Source organism: Halichoerus grypus, chromosome 9 (genome assembly GCF_964656455.1).
Source record: "Halichoerus grypus chromosome 9, mHalGry1.hap1.1, whole genome shotgun sequence".
Classification (NCBI taxonomy): domain Eukaryota; kingdom Metazoa; phylum Chordata; class Mammalia; order Carnivora; family Phocidae; genus Halichoerus; species Halichoerus grypus.
In genome coordinates, this window is record NC_135720.1 from 20925766 (window position 1) to 20943163 (window position 17398).

A 17398-nucleotide genomic window follows, 5' to 3' on the forward strand; every position below is an offset into this window, starting at 1 on the left:
AGGTATAGATCTTCCTTCACTTACTATGGGGTTACGACCCCATAAGCCCCATTGTAAGCTGAAAATATCCTATGTCAAAAATGCACTGAATACACCTAACCTACCAAACATCATAGGTTAGCTAAGACTACCTTAAATGTGCTCAGAACACTTATATTAGCTGATAACTGGGCAAAATCATCTAACACAAAGCCTATTTTAGAATAAAGTTGGACAGTGCATGTAATTTATTAAACGCTGTACTGCAAGTGAAAAGCAGAATGATTGCATGGAGACAGAATGGTTGTCAATAGGATCGGTCACTGACCCTCATGATTGTGTGGTGGCCTGGGAACTGTGGCTGCCCCTGCCCAGCATCACGAGAGGGGACATCCTGCCTAACGCTAGCCCAGGAAAAGATCCAAGTTCAAAATTCGAAGTACAGTTCCTACTGAATTCCTATGGCTTTTGCACCATCATAAAGTTGAAACACTGTAAGTCTACCATCGTTAAGTCAGGGACTGTCTGCATAGAGAAGTGACTGAGATGGCTTAAGTCTGAAAGTCTCTCAAGTCAATCGGCTGTTCATTTTCATCATGAACATGGCATTGGCTCACTGGAGGGGCTGAGTTAAGGCCAAGCAAAGAGTAGTATGATCAGTTACTCCTGGAACACTGACATGGGCAGGACCTTGCAAATCCCCTGATGTGAAAACAAGGTCTAAGAAAACCTGGAGGGAGGAGAGGAATCTCCGACATCCCCTTCTGTCCTAAATGGCAGCTTGCCACACTGCCCTGAGACCAAGGGGAGACAAGAGGAGAAAAAAAGCACACACGTGGGTGTGAACTAAATCTTGGTGTCATCCCCTCTTCTTTAAGTAACAACTGTCTCCTCTCTTTTCTTTACTCTAAAGCCATCATCCAAATTGTCTGTATATCAAGTGCCAGAGTTTGCTGAGATGCACTTTTCCTAAAATTTTCTAGACCACAATATTAAAATTATAAATAAAGCAGATCCTTTGGCTCTCTTGCTTAAAGCCCTCCAAGAGCTCCCTGTTGCACTTGGAACCAATTCTAAACTTCCTATCAAGATCTGGATCTTCCCTGCTCTCCAACTTCAACTACTAAATACCCTAATTTCTAGTCTCAAAGTCTTTACTTCTGTCCCTAGAATACGCCAAGTGTTCCTTCCTCATGTCCTGTGTAATCCAGAGTCAAGGAAGGAGAACTCCCGAGAAATGGGAGTAGCCCATTCACTGTCTCACCTGTGAAGTTAGTAGAATAGTAAACTAGTTACTATTAAAATGATGCTAACCTAAAGTCTTACCAACATTCTCACCTCTTTTCCAAGACAGAATTCTTCCCTCAGCCTCTATTCACCATTACTTATGGAGGAAAGTTCTAGCTGCTTTATCTATAGCTTTGGATGACCAATACCGGTATCCAACCCTCCATTGCAGAAGCTGGTCTGCAAAGAAAGCAACATGGAATAACTCTGAGCAGCAGAGGAGGGAAGGAGTCATCTCCTTTAGCCCTTCATAGAGAAAGTTATTTCTTGACACAGTATCTGTGTGCTTTCTTAGCAATCTCACTGGCCCTCACTGGTCAAAGTCAAAGAGATCCACAAGGGTGGATCTTCCTGACCCTTGAGGGACCCAGCACCAACACCACCCTCACCATTAATATAAGTATCACCTGGTTCTCCAGCAGAGCCAGCCCTCCCTTCTCTGAGCCTCTCCGGCTCTTGGCATCTGCTTTGCTGCAGCACTTATCGCACATGCTGTCCTGACTTCTATGCCGACCAGACTGGGCTATCTGTGAAGGCACACATCTATGCCACAGAGGGTAGAGCGGGAGCTCAATGAATTTATGTAGGAAAGAATAAGGAGATGCTTAAAAAACTGTTCTGTTGTATAATAAAATCAGATTTGCAGCCAAAAGCCTTGTGTGACAGTCCAATGCACATCATGTAGGCACACCCTAACCCACCGTGAGCCCTTGGGTTGGTCCCGAAACTTCTCTGCATGTTGATAACAAAATTTCTCATTCTACTAACTTCACAGGTGAGACAGTGAATGTGGACATATCTCAAAACTAGTGTTGTAGAAAAACTAGTTACTATTAAAATGATGCTAACCTAAAGTCTTACCAACATTCTCACCTCTTTTCCAAGACAGAATTCTTTCCTCAGCCTCTATTCACCATTACTTATGGAGGAAAGTTCTAGCTGCTTTATCTATAGCTTTGGATGACCAATACCAGTATCCAACCCTCCATTAGCAAGAACAACTGAATTTAACTCTCTTAAGGGATAAATTATTTAATTCTAAGAAAAATGGAATCATGTGATCCTCCAAAATTAAGCGAAAATGTTTGGAAAGTATAAAACTGGGTTGCAAGTTTCTTATGTCACTTTAGATTTTAGAAAACATATAAATGTAATGTCTTTTTGTGAACCAATTTGTTCCAGACTAAAACAGCAAAGTAAAGCTCTGTGATGGCAAAAATGGTTAGCCAGATTACATCACATACACTAATTTGATATAAATACCAAATTTCTTCAACTGATCAGTCCAACAATGTATATCTTTTTCCCAATCCTTTGACGTACAACCAAATCAAACACATTCAACCAATTCTCTCCCTTCTCTTTGAGAGAAAAACAGAATCAGACATCTGACATCCCAGAACTGCTCTCTAAATTCCCATCCTGCCATGGGATACCAGCATTTTAATGCTAACAATACCAGGTTCAAGGAAAGAGGGGGGGAAATGAGAAATCACAGGCAAGGGTGCAGTGAAACTTCACTTTCATACATTGCTAGAGGCGGAAAATTGGTTCAATCACTTGGGAAAGTTGGTTGGCAATATATCAAGAGTCATTACTATGTTCATATTGCGTGAAACAAGAATTTCACCTTTGAGAATATATCCTAGGAAAACGATCCAGAAAAAAGCTACAAACACAAAAGTTTTCATTATAAAGTTATTTATGATTTAAAAAATTTGAAAGCAATTTAAATGTCTAACACCTGGAAAATATTTAGGCTCACTACGGTATGGCTACACTAGGGACCATTATGTAACCTTGGAAAATGACTATGATAATGACTACATAACAACATGAAGAAACAGACATGACATATATCTAAATAAAAAAGACAGGATAAAAACTATGTACCCTATTAGGACTGTGTGAAAGATAAATACGCAAAAAGAAAATACTCATGCAAAATGAAAATGGTTGTGTTACAGTGGTAAACTTAAGGCCAATTTTTTGTTCTTTATTTTATACAATCTGTAATGATATTATTTTCATAATTTAAAATTATACTTTTCTCCCTCAGAGGGAGAGATGAACCATGAGAGACTATGGACTCTGAGAAACAAACATGGTTTGGGGGGGGGGAGGGGTTATCCTGGTGATGGGTATTAAGGAGGGCACATACTGCATGGAGCACTGGGTGTTATACTAAAACAATGGATTATGGATCACCACATCAAAAACTAATGATGTATTGCATGATGATTAACATAACATAATAAAATTTAAAAAATTAAAAAAATAAAATAAAAAATAAAATTATTCTTTTAAGAAAGGAATATTAAATGGAATCTAGCTCATTTATCATTGAACAAATTATTACTTTTATTTACTTTTGCTTTTTTATTGAAGTACAACTGGTATACAATATCCTATTAGTATCAGGTATATATCATAGTGATTTGATGTTTTTATACATTACAAAATGATCCCCACAATAATTCTAGTTAGCTTTTGTCATCATACAAAGCTATTACCGTATTATTGACTATATCCCTTATGCTGTACATCATATACTCATGATTTACTAATTTTATAACTCTGAGTTTATAGCTCTTAGTCCCCTTCACCTATTTCACCCACCCACCACCCCCTCCCCACTCTGGTAACCAACAGTTTGTTTACTGTACCTATGAGTCTGTTTCTGTTTTGTTTATTCATTTGTTTCTTAGACTCCATGTGTGAGATCATATAGTATTGTCTTTCGCACTCTGACTTATTTCGCTTAGCATAATACCCTCTAGGTCCATTCATATTGTCACAAATAGCAAGATTTAACTCATTTTTTATGGATGAGTGATATTTCATCGTATATATACCACATCTTCTTCATCTACTAATGGACACTTAGGTTGTTTCCATATCTTGGCTATTGTAAATAAACACAGGCATGAATATATGTCTTCAAACTGATGTTTTCAATGTCTTCAGATAATTACCCAGAAGTAGAATTACTGGATCATATGGTAATTCTATTTTTAATTTTTTGAAAAAATACAGAATGTTTCATGAATTTACATGTCATCCTTGCATAGAGGCCCAGCCAATCTTCTGTGTATCATTCCAATTTTAGTATAGGTACTGCCGAAGCAAGCACAAATTACTACTTTTAATGAATGGCATTATTAATAATTACAAATGTATTTTAGAAGCATAGTTTTTATATCAACAACAACCATGAAACTTTCCCATTATGCTTTACCTCATGATCTCTCTGAAGCTAAATTTATTCAAAACATGTAACACATGACAACAGAGTCACTGAATGAGGCATTCCCTGTGTCTGTGAGGAATCTTAACCCATCTAGCTTGCAAGGTGTCAAATCTCTACACAAGAGAGAACCCAGCAGTATTTAGTATATAAGGGCAAATAAGCTACATTTTAAAAGCTATCTCAACAATTAGAGATATGTCAATGCTTTCCCCCTTAGACAAAAATCTTTCCAACTCCTGATTTGAGTAATTTAAGTAATATTAAAACAGAAAGTAGGCAACCTCTTAACTGGCTATAATATTAAAATGTAAAGTATAATGGTGTTGATTAATTTTCTTACAACTTCAAGTATGTCATATAATTGAAATTATTTTTAGCTCTTCAGGAAATACTATTACTTATATTTCTGTCAGCTAATCTTTATTAAAGATTCATCTATTCAAAGTAGAAATATCTTCAAAAGGGGATATTCTTTTGAACATGAATAAGTAAAAAGGGATTAAAGAGAGATAAAGAGAAAAAAAAGGAACAACCATACCTCTGGATTATCTTTGGGTATATTTGTTATCTTTGGGTATATTTCATTCTTTTAACATTCAACAAATATTGATTATCTAAAGTGTCTGGCAGAGACAAAGAGACAACAGAAAATAAGTAAGTAATTATAGAGGATGATAAATATTATGGAAAAAGAAAAAAGTAGAACAGGGTAACAGAGAAAGGGGTACTGGGAAGGGGGTTTCGACTGGTGTAGAGAAGTCTGGGTAGGCTTCCCTGGGGAGGTACCATAGAACAAACATCTGAAAACAGTGGAGTTAATCATGTGGATACCAGGTAAAGAGCATTCTAGGCACTGAAGACAACACGGTGCTGCAACCGAAGGCACAGCTAGGGGCCAGCGTGGCTGATACCAGACTTTACGAGAGAAAACACCAGGAATGAGGTGAGCAAGGTGTGAGTAGGAGGTAGGTCACACCATGGAGGGTCTTGTAGACCATTCTGAGAACAGTGGCTTTTATTCTGAATTAAACAGGAAAACACTACAGAGTTTTGATTCACTGGAATAGGAACACTCTGGCCACTGTATTAAGGATAACAGAGATTGATAACTGTAGCTCCTAATAGATGGTAAGACATAACCAGATTCTGATTCTACATTTTCAACATAGAACTGACGAGATTTTCTAATAGAGGGAATATGAGAGAAAGACAAGATTGAAGGTGATTATTATTTTTTTATCTAAGCAACAACAGAATTCTTTCCATTGAAATGGGGGAGATCAGGTAGAATGATTTTGTGCAGCAAGTTCAGGAATTCAGTTTGGACTTACTAAGTTTGAGATGTCTATTAGATACCCAAGTAGAGATGCCACGTAAAGAGATATAAATTTGGCATATAGATGGCATGTAACACCAGGAAACAATGAGTTCAGGAAGGAATAGGTATAGAGAAGTTGGCATAGCCTGGCCCCTGGTGCATCCCAATTTTAGGAGGCTGAGGAGGGGCCAGCAGAGGAGGTTGAGAAGGAGCTACCAGGGAGGTAAGAAGAAAACCAGCACAGAGTGGTGTCCTAGAAGTCAAGTAAAGAGACCGAACAGAGAAACAGTTAGTGAGCTGACAAGAAAAGAAGGACTGAAAATGGACCCTTGGCCACATCTCAGCTGACACTAATGCACAGAGACAGAAGTTACAGTGAGGGGCATCTAAGTGAGAGTGGAGGCTCAGGATGGCTTACTTGAGAAAGAAAATGCTTGCAATAAGTTTTAAGAGGCTTTCATTATTGTAAAAGTGTTGTTTTATGTATGTCAAAACATAAACATTAATGTTTTTCTTCATGCCAGCAGGTCTGACTATAGAATTCACAGAGCCCCTTCTTCAAATATTACTAAGAATTGCAAGATGGCAGCAGCAGAGCATTAAACCAAGTGCAGGGCCCATCTAAGAGTGGAGCCTTAAGTGATTGTAATTGCATGGGACACACACCCACGAAGCTGGCCCTCAATGCAAGGCATCTCAACCAATGAATAGAAGTATTGCTGGTACAGCAGGCTTTCTTAGCTTCTGGTTTCAAAAAAACACTTAACTACGTACTGGAGAATACAAGCAGAAAAAATAAATGATACAAACATAAGGAGAATCTGTTAGAATGTAATTTACTTTTTTTCCCAACTTGCTTTCAAAGCTAAATCAGCATATATGGATCTGAAGTCATTATAGTATGACAGCAAAAAAGGGCAGAAGAGTCATTAAATTTGATAGCACTAATAAAACTACATGAGAAAAGGAAAAGAAAACAGGCTTACTTTTCATTAGTATGCAGACAAAATAAAAAAAAAAAACTCCTTCATAGAGCTTTAAAAGTTTTGGTTAACATCCCTAAATGAACATTTAATATACAAATTCATTTTGGTTCCACCCCATTGACGTAAAAAGTGATGCCTGAGTCAGAATACTAAGTATGAATGCTAAAACTAAAATAGGAATCCTCCAGCTTCTCACAGTAATAAGAGTATTCTTCCCTACAATTTTCAAAATATATGCACACATAAATGTATTCCTTCATTTGGCAAATATATTCAATATCTACTATTACCAGGCACTGCAGAAGGTGCTGAACTTGTATTTTTTTTTCTCTCTCAAGTAAAATTGAAAAGGGAGGTAAGCAACACCCTCTTACTCTATTGCATACTCCAGTCATGCCATGACGAATTTGGAGGAGTTTCCCTCCAGGAGTTTTGATAACAGCTTTTAGAGAATTCTTATTCCGAAATCTCTTTTTAGCTCAAAGGCTACTTGCTCTGTGAAGCCTTACCCGGTCTTCCCAAGTACAGAGAACCATGATTCATCTGTGCCTCCCTGGCCATGTGCTCATGCACACATTAGTGCTTTTGGTATCCAATGTAGTTACTTTTTTCAAGCCTGTCTCTGCTGCTAGATGGTGAAATCCGTGACAGCAAAATTAGTCTTCTGAAGTGATACATGCCCAGTGCCTAGCAAAGCATGTGGCAAATATCAGTAGCAACATAGAGGTCTGTTGAATGAATACACAAACTGGCAGATAAATGAAACTCAGCTAAATATGTCCAGAGGCAGTTCATTGGAAATGGGCTGTTACATTCAGGGGGTGGACTGTAACTGCTTGGTCTCCCAAACCTCTCCTTCCTGCTGCATTTGTGGTCCACTCTCAATTTCACCACCAGATAGTGCCAGCTATTAGGCTGCCTTGCCATTCCCTCTAAACGTGGATAGTCCATGGCCCTTTGGGGTAAAGTCCAGTGACACCTGTCAGGCACAGGAAATAAATCAGCTGCAGACAACTAAATGGAGTATGGCCAGTAGGTATAGTCTCACTTCTAGAACTGCTGCTTTGGGAAGGAACACAAGTAGCAACTTTACTCACAGTCCTTAGAGTAGGCTATGCATTTAATAAGAATGAAGTCAAAGGAGGCACCAAAGACTGGAGGGGGAACTTGGAAATTAATTTAATCAATTTTAGAAAAAGGCCAATGTCCCATATTTGGTAACTTCATCACACAGCAAGACCTTGAAGTTACAGGTTTGCAGGTAGAGTCTCAGATTACTTTAGCAGGGAGAACAATCCCCCCCACACACAGCCTCAATTTCATGGTGGCATGTTGCTGATTTAAAGACAATGTTTGAGGGCGCCTGGGTGGCTCAGTTGGTGAAGCGACTGCCTTCGGCTCAGGTCATGATCCTGGAGTCCCTGGATCGAGTCCCGCATCGGGCTCCCTGCTCAGCAGGGAGTCTGCTTCTCCCTCTCCCGCTCCCCCCTCTTGTGCTCTCTCTCTCAAATAAATAAATAAAATCCTTAAAAAAAAAAAAAAAATAAAGACAATGTTTGAATTTGTTACTTTAGTAAGCAAGTTTGCAAGTGTATTTCAGCAAGTCAGTTTCAGACTCAAATGTCCTGACTCTTACATAATGAGGTTTGAATAGAGGAATTAAATTAAGTAAAGGACAGAAGGGCCCTGAGGGAATGGATCTAAACCTATAAAAAATTATACCAGAATCATACACTTTCAATTATTTTTGGTGATTTTTTTTTGCTAAAATCAAACATGTATTCTATTAAAGAAAGGGTGTCAGAGCTCTGACAGCTGCCCCCACATAACTGAGAATTTACATTGTGTAGAAAATGAAGTGCAGAGTGAATAGCAAAAACTGCATCTGCAATGTAATCCAGTGTTAAAGCATGTGACTGGAAATAAATCCCTAATATTACAAATGAATGCGACTGCATTGTAGGAACTTTCTAAGTAACTGTTGACTGAATGATAATCTCACATTCTTGAAAGTGAAGTTGCATACAAGTGACCTCACTTTCTATAAACCATTAAAAATGATACAAAAAGGGTGCCTGGGTGGCTCAGTCGTTAAGCGTCTGCCTTCGGCTCAGGTCATGATCTCAGGATCCTTGGGATCGAGCCCCGCATCGGGCTCCCTGCTCGGCGGGGAGCCTGCTTCTCCCTCTCCCACTCCCCCTGCTTGTATTTCCTCTCTCACTGTGTCTCTCTGTCACATAAATAAATAAAATCTTAAAAAATAAATAAATAAAAATAAAAAATAAAAATTATACAAAAAATTTAGGTCATTAGATGGGAAAATTCAACTATATCCATTTATTCTAAAAATCATTAAAAACACTATTTTTTTTAAAAAAAACACCGTATGTTTTAAAGTAGTAATTTATTTTGATATTTGAGGATATTAAATATGTACCCACATGAGAAAAAAATAATACAATTGTGTTGTTTACAAACTGATACTTGTAAAGACTGGAAGGTGACTCTGTCTAATTTTGCAAGTTAATCCTAGATAGTGATGGGGGACTACTTATATGGGGCAGTATTAGATGGTAAATAATAGGTATTAATATACCTTTATTTAATTAAAACAACTCATATAGCCTAGACAGTTTTAAACAAAACAAAAATGATCAAAACTGTCAAGACAGACTCGCAGTTACAGGAGGAGATATGGACCACTCCTTACTGTGTGCCAGGCCCGGGGCTAAACACGCTTCACTGTCATAGCCCTTTGAAATATTATTAATTTTTATTATTATTTAATAAGTCTCCTATATGTATGTGCTGTTAAAGCACTGAACACAGTATTTATTATTATTGTTACTGAAAACTTATCAATGTTCTGAGTCACTGATTAAAATATCCAAGTTATCCAAAGTATAAACATTTAATTAAGGGTCCAAAATACACTGATGTTGTATCAGTTCCTGGGACTTTTTTTTTTTTTTTTTTTTGGACAGAAGAAAAGAATGCCAATCTGTGAGCCACTCATTTCAACGTGAGAGAGAGAGCAATCTTAAGCAGAGACTGCTATAGGGCTTTCTGCTTGCTCAGCATCCAGGACTGGGGAGCTTTCCCCAGCACCATCAACCCTACTAACCACTTTGCTTTTCTGCTTTGTTTCTGGTCTGTGGAATGTCTGTTGCATTCTGGAGCCCAAATTTGCTATGTTTGGTCTCTGGGGGGGGGGGGTGATTGTTACATTTTATCTATAATTACTACATGTTTTAAGCAGACAAGGTGATCTGAAGCATGACCTTACAGTACCATTCTAACTAAAAGTCTCAGAGCCATCCCCTAAACATTTAAATATGTAATATTCCATCTGGATACAGCCACAAGCACAGAGCTTTTATGAACAGAAATTATTAAAACGTGTCATTAAAGTGCAGAGGCTGTGCCTTGTTGCCCTTTGTATATTTAACATTGTTTTCAACCACAAGAAGGCACTCAGTGAATAGTGTGGGTGGGTGGTGAGGTGACTAGCACTGCCATTATTGAAGAATGGCTATGAGAAAGTGTCATTAAGTCACTGATGCACACATATCAAGGTCTCGAATATAGAAATATAGGTAGGAACCAGAAGACTTTGAGAGTATGTGAGTTCCCATAAACCAACCTCCAAGTATCCAAGGTGCCTGTACAAATAAATCTGAGATACCAGAGTCTCTAGCCATCGGCGTCTGTGACCGTGAAAGCAGACTGGACCCAGGATAAGGTCATGTGAATGCAAATGCAAATGTAAAATTATATACATTAATTTTGTTTCTTTACTTATAGATTATGGTAACATTCAAATATTGCGTTTAAAGGTAATTAGATTCATGGTTAAACATTTATCATTTGCCTATAAACCTCTGATAAGTTAACTAAAGCAGTGCATACAGACATGTCTTACGAGCTTGGCCTTTCCATGATAAGCTGTTTTCTTTTATTAAGAACAAGAAGTAAGTCATTTTGCAGTCTCTAGACTCATATCTTATCCCATATAAATTCTCAAAAATGTTGTTTCAATGACTTCATCCCATTTCCTGAGTAGTCTAAATTATCTCTGAAGCCACCAATAGGCAAAAATAGTAAATGTAAGTTCTGACGTCAAAACTTGCGGTTGCCCAAATGTCATGAATCTGAGGAAAAATTAAAAATTTGGACACAGCACAACTAAATGAAAAATACATTAGAAAATATAGGTCCTAGTCTAAAGAAGGACTCCAACAGCCATTGCTTATTGCGCACTTACTAAATGTACTCTGCTAAGTGCTTTATATATACTGATGATCAGAAACAGGACTGAAGAGATGGGACAATATGCTCCAGAGCCTGGATCACAGAGCTAGTGAGTGGAGGAGGGGAGCACTGAAACCACGTCTACCTAAGCCCAGGTTCTAGTTCACTAACTTCTATAGAAAGTCCCAACAGAAGGTGCCTCAGAACAGAGGCTGATACGCCACTATCCAGAGGGCAAGAGCCAAAAAAAATTTCACTTAACTTCATAAAGTGCTGAGAATAGAGGTTAGTCAGATGTCTACTTAGAATTACCTTATTCAAATTCTTCACATAACTCTTTGACATCAGAGTTTGACATCCCTGGAAGCAGCTTTTAAGTCACATAGTGGTTTTCTAGTCCACAGTAACCCCACATCCACCTAAAGTTTTGAGACCTAGCTTTGTTTTTTACTTTGTATATAATGTCACTGGAAATGTTAATGTAAAACTTAAGTGCTAATTTGTGTGACATCAGCACAGGTGGTTTTTAATGCATCTTGTGAATGTGTATTTGTCTTGACCACAACAGAAAGTCATGTGGTATTGCTTTTTAAGCTGATCTTTAAAAGACTTGTGTACACGACATTCAAGACTTGCATTTATGAGATCTTATCTCCTAGAAGAGTAAACAAATCAGTGTTAAATTTCTCGTCTCGTTTAAAAAAAAATCCATCTGGGAATCGCTAGACATTCTAATTTAGTATCAAGAGATTAGGTCCCATTAGTTTGACACAGTACTGCATTGTTCAAAATAAAGTAATTCAGACAGCTATCTGCAAGAAGAGAGGGTAAGTTAGAAATCAAATACAAGGTCTCACTCTTTCTATGGGGAAATTTTAAGAAACAAAAAAACTTGCCTAATATTAGTATCAAGCCATTTAAGGGTTGATTTTGGTTGATTCTAACTACGTACTTTTAAGCTATAAAGCAAGAGTTCTTTAAAATTGAAGAGATCTCTTAAACTTTATTATGACAATTAAAGACCAAAAACAGCAAGAAGTTAGAAAAGGCACCTAAATTTATTGCTAAACATACCTGTGAAAAAATAGTTTAAAGATTATTTTGTTCTGTCCAAAGCTACATCATGTTATAATTGAAAAAGAGTTATAGAATCTCTTTAAGAGAAAAGATCAGAAATAAAAGTGTACAAGAACGGATAGCAGGCTTGAGTTATCACCAAGGGACTGAAGTTGGGGGTTAGAGAAATGGATAGTTGGGAAGACAACTAGAGATTTGGGATAGCAATGTGCAGTGCACAATTCCTGTTGGAAATGATTTCTAATAACACAGGGAAGAAACAGGGACTGTGTCTGTTCTGTGTATCCGTGTCTCTCTGGTGTCCTAGAAACTGCCAGACACGTGGGCAAATGATAAGGATTTGTTGGAAGTGAGAAAGGAAAGCAGGGATGAAAACTCAGATTTCATCAAAACACACCATGGCTCTCATTTTCTTCCACTATCAGTAAGGGGATTGGACTAAACTATTTCTTGAGCCTCTTTCAGTTTTAATCATTGATAATTTTAATTCTAAATAAAGATTTTTTTTTTCCTGGTAAAAAGAATCGGAAGGCAGGGGGGAAAGACATTCTCCAAGGACATAGGTAAGAAAAAGCTATCCTGAAATAGATAACCACATGTATACCCAACACCCAAAGGGATTTTAAATTTAAGAAAAGATTACAGATAATTTACAGAATTATATTTAAGTTAGAACATTGGCAAGGCTGAGATTCAACTACAGTTAGACTATTCAATGATTATGGCTGGCAAAGTTTAGTAAGAAAGGTAAATAATTACAGGTAGGTGTCATGTCTTTAAATATTGCCCTAATAGTAGCGATGCATAGTGATTTGCCCTCACTGTAATAATTTATAGTGATTAGAAACATTATAGTTGACAGTTGGGAAAGAAGGTTACTTTTGACAGAATGTGACTGCATTTAGAAATAAGGTCTTTAAATAGTTAAGTTAAAATGAGGTCATTAGGGCCCTAGTCCAATATGACTGGTGTCCTTATAAAAAGAGGGTATTTTGAGCAGTTTTAAAAGACAGATACTCACAGAGGGAAGGCCATCTGAAGACAGGGAGAGAGGCCTCAGAAAAAAATCAACGCTGCAGACACGATGATCTCAGACTTCTAGGCTCCAGAATTGTGAGAAGATTAATTTCTTTTATGTCACTCAATCTATGGTGTTTTGTTATGGTGGCCCTCGCAAACTAATACACACCTCCACAAACTTTACTCGGAAATCTCTTCCATAATTTATTTCTGGCATAAGAGGCTGCTCAGTTCTCAGAGTTAAAAATGAACCTCGTGTCAAAACATTAGTAATAGATGATAGTAAGAAAGCCTATAGTTTTAGATCACTGATAAATTGGAAGGCAGACTATGATAGATCACAATAAAGTATCATATTCCAGAACCTACGATCCACATGAAACGTCACAAAGGATCATTTCCAGTGAGGGTTTAACAACGAGAGGAGAAGCCACCTGGCCCCATACTCAGAAACTCAATCAGTGCTATTCATAGAAACTTTCTAATATAAAATTCAAAGAAGTACAGACCATTAAATGGAAACTCCTGATAAGTCCTATTTACTGATAAAGAACATCCCTCAACAGTAGTCTGGATTATGCACAACGGGCTAAGTGATGGCAACTATGATAAAGACGTAATAGTAACCCAAGAAAAATCTAGTAACAGGCACTAAGAAATTTAGAAAGCAGTGCTAAACTATATCCAATTTACACTATTCCTCTCCCCCATCCCCAACCAGGGGTGTAAAACTCAAAAGATGTGAAAACACCATTTTTCCAAACTACATCAATCCCAACCTATCCCACCATCACCCTTCCTTCTCATAATCATCATTCTGGTATCAGGTCATGGTGATTTTACTGTCCCTGTAGATGATCCTGCAGCTAACTCCGCCTCTCAGCTCCTTATCTACTCCTCCCTATAGACCGGGTCCTCCACCCTACCTGTGCAACTCACTCTCGCAAAAAGACACCGGAGATTGTCATTAACAATAAATGTCCCTTTGGGGCGCCTGGGTGGCTCAGTCGGTTAAGCATCTGCCTTCGGCTCAGGTCATGATCTCGGGGTCCTGGGATCGAGCCCCGCATAGGGCTCCCTGCTCTGTGGGAAGCCTGCTTCTCCCTCCCCCACTCCCCCTGCTTGTGTTCCCTCTCTCGCTTTCTCTGTCAAATAAATAAATAAATAAATAAAATCTTTAAAAATAAATAAAAATAAACAAAACAAAACAAAAACAATAAATGTCCCTTCTAGCACCCCTTCTCTGACTATAACCAGCTTTCTTTACAGTTTGTGCTCCTCCCCAGGTCCCTAACTTGAATGATTTCTCAGCCCCCTGCCGTGTCCCATTCATTGACTTCTAACATCACTTTACTGTCCCTCATCTCCCCGATATCCTCAGATCTCCCTTCCCCCAGCCTCGATTCCACATGCGATCATTACCATAGCTCCCTTGCATTTCTGTAACCCCCTTTCCCCTCTCTTCCTCCATCACATGTGCTTGGTTCAATTCAACTTTCCAACTCACTCCTTACCTTCAGTGAGGCAACTCAACCATGGGTGAAGAAAAACATTCACATTGGCTGTTCTCACTTTAAATTCATGAGCAATGAGCTCACGGGGGCCCTTCATAATGCCCCGTGGTCTTCTTGTACATTCCTAGTTTAACTCACCCACTCCTAGACTATATTTTCTGTCTCCTCTCTCCCCAAACCTCCACATTGTCTTCCTTCTTCTCGTATTCGGTTGATGACCCTGCTCCTTATTTCACTGAGAAAACAGAGGCAATCAGAAGAGGACATCTAAATATTCCCACACACAGATCTACAAAGCTACCTTTTTGTTAGATGGGATGAACTCTTTGCCCTCCTACCTGAGACCAACTGCTACACTTGTACCCTGGATCCTATCCCATCCCCTACCTGCTAATCTCTCTCCTGCATCACTGACTTTTCCGACTTTATAAGATCATTCCCATCAGCATAGAACCATGTAGAATTTGTCCTCATCCTTATAAAGTCATTACTTGACCCCACATTCTCCCCCAAGGCACTGCCCCATTTGCTTTATCCAAAAACCTTTGATTCCTGCCACTATAAGCCCTTCTCTTTCTCTTATATTCCACATATCCAACCCATGAGCACATCCTGTTGCTTCTTCCCAAATATATTCAAAAACCAGTTACTTCTACCTCTACCTTTATACCTTTGTTCAAGTCATCACCATCCCCCACTTGGATTACTGAAATACATTTCTGAACTCCTCTATATTTTATTCTTCATAATTTCACCTGTAATTATCATATAATGTAAGTCAGATCGCAGCAGTATAATTATCAAAACCTTCCATGGTTTCCCATCTCCCTTGGAGTAAAAGCCAAGCCCTTACAAAGGACTTTCAAGTACCTAGGTGATTTAACTCCTTTCCCCCCTGCCTCCACCCCAACCTCATCTCCTACCTCTCTATTTGGCTGAAGTGCTTCAGCAACACTGGTACCCATGCTATTCCTCAGATATGACCAGAACACTGCAGCCTCTGTGGCCTGTGTGAGTCTATGCCCTTTTCCCTACGCTGTCTTCCCCAGGGATAGCATTACTTCCTGCCTCACATTTCCATAGGTTCTCTTCTCAAAAACCACCTCATTTATGGCACTTTCCTGACCTTCTCCACATAAAACAGCACCTCTGCTATTTATACTCTCCCATCCCTCTCTCTCTCCTTGACCTTGCTTTACCTTTTTCATAGTACTTATTACCATGAGACCTATTATGTATTTACTGCTTGTCTAATGTCTTTCTCTTACTACTCGGAGTCAGGCAAGAACTTTATCATGTTCACTGTTGACTCACCAATGCTTAGAATAGTGCCTGAAGCATATGACACACTCAATAAATACTTGCTGAACGAATGAACCAGTATGATCATCAGCATCATTATCAGTATTATATTTATTATCTAAACACCCAGGCCTAAAGGGATGGTGCAGAGCAACTGCACTCTAAGACTCTAAGTGAAACACAGCCTAAAAGAGGCTGGCCTTGTTCAGAGGAGGGCTTAGAAAGAACATAGCCAGCACTTACTGGAAACACTGATGTGCATTTTACTTGCTAAGGCCGGAAGAGGAAAATCATTTCATGCCTCAAGAACTAGGTTTTAATCAAAACTAGCAGAACATGGTCACAAGCAGATTTTATTCCTTAACAGAGCACTTCCATTAGAAGAGCTCTGTATTATTCTATTTCATCACCTGAATCCACAAAAAAGGTATATGAATAATTAATAGAAGGGGAAGCTGAAAAAGGAGAAACATGATTTTCCTAAATCAGTGATTTAAAATCTTCTGTCATTGTTTGTTGTTGTTGTTGTTATGATTATTTTGCATATTATATTCCAACAGTGTCTTCTTTTCTCTTATCTTGGAACTCTCTCTATCACAGTCTCTTTTCAAGTAGAAAGGGAAAATTTACCCAAATGGTAATTTGAATAACCTAGTCACAAGGACCCAAAGTAAAATAAATTTCAAGGTCTTATCATTTTGAAGCAAACTTATTACCTAGATGACATCTTCCTTTCCTCCTTTAGAAGATGCGTGTGTTAGTGTTGTGGCTTTTCCAAAGGGAAGAGAATTCTAACATCACATTGAAATGTACAGATTTAGAATGAGAACTTGCATTGCATGTGAAGAGTAAAAACTATACATATATAACAACACAAGCCCATGTGTAGTACATGAGAAAATGGACATGAAGGAGTACTAAATAAACAAATGGAGAGTTAATAAGGCAAAGAATTTAAATAATACAAAGTTCTAAGAATTAACATGTCAGTTGATAACATTTCAGCATATCTGCTTCTCAGAGTAAAAGTACAAAAGTACAGATTTGCAGAGAGACAGAAATTTGAGCAGAATAAAAATGTAACTCAAAAAAAGGTCTAAGTTCAGAAAAATAAAACATATAAAATGATCTAAATACTATGGCCCTCATTTGCTTTAAGACTTTATATTCATACTTCTACAGGTCCTTATTTTTTTCACTTCCATTTATTATAAACATGATAAACATGATAATTTGCAATTCTTTATAACTCTATGCCTTCTCAGTTTAAGAACTCACTTGTAGTAAGAATATTTCCCCAATAGAATATATTAATATTTTAAAATCTATTAGAAAGTTAGATAAATGTTGATACGCTAAAAGCAATATGATGCTTTAGAGATCTGTAACGTTTGAAAAAAATTAATTAAATATG

At 38.0% G+C, this 17398-nt stretch overlaps 1 protein-coding gene and 1 non-coding gene across 14 annotated transcripts in view; both read right to left on the reverse strand.

Moving 5' to 3' along the window:
• The window catches only part of UTRN (utrophin), a 546896-nt gene that overhangs the window by 116284 nt on the left and 413214 nt on the right, over positions 1-17398 (reverse strand). The window lies entirely within an intron of this gene.
• On the reverse strand, positions 4293-4399 carry LOC118548576 (U6 spliceosomal RNA). Its single transcript, XR_004923650.2, has one exon. It is a non-coding gene; the product is annotated as a U6 spliceosomal RNA (small nuclear RNA).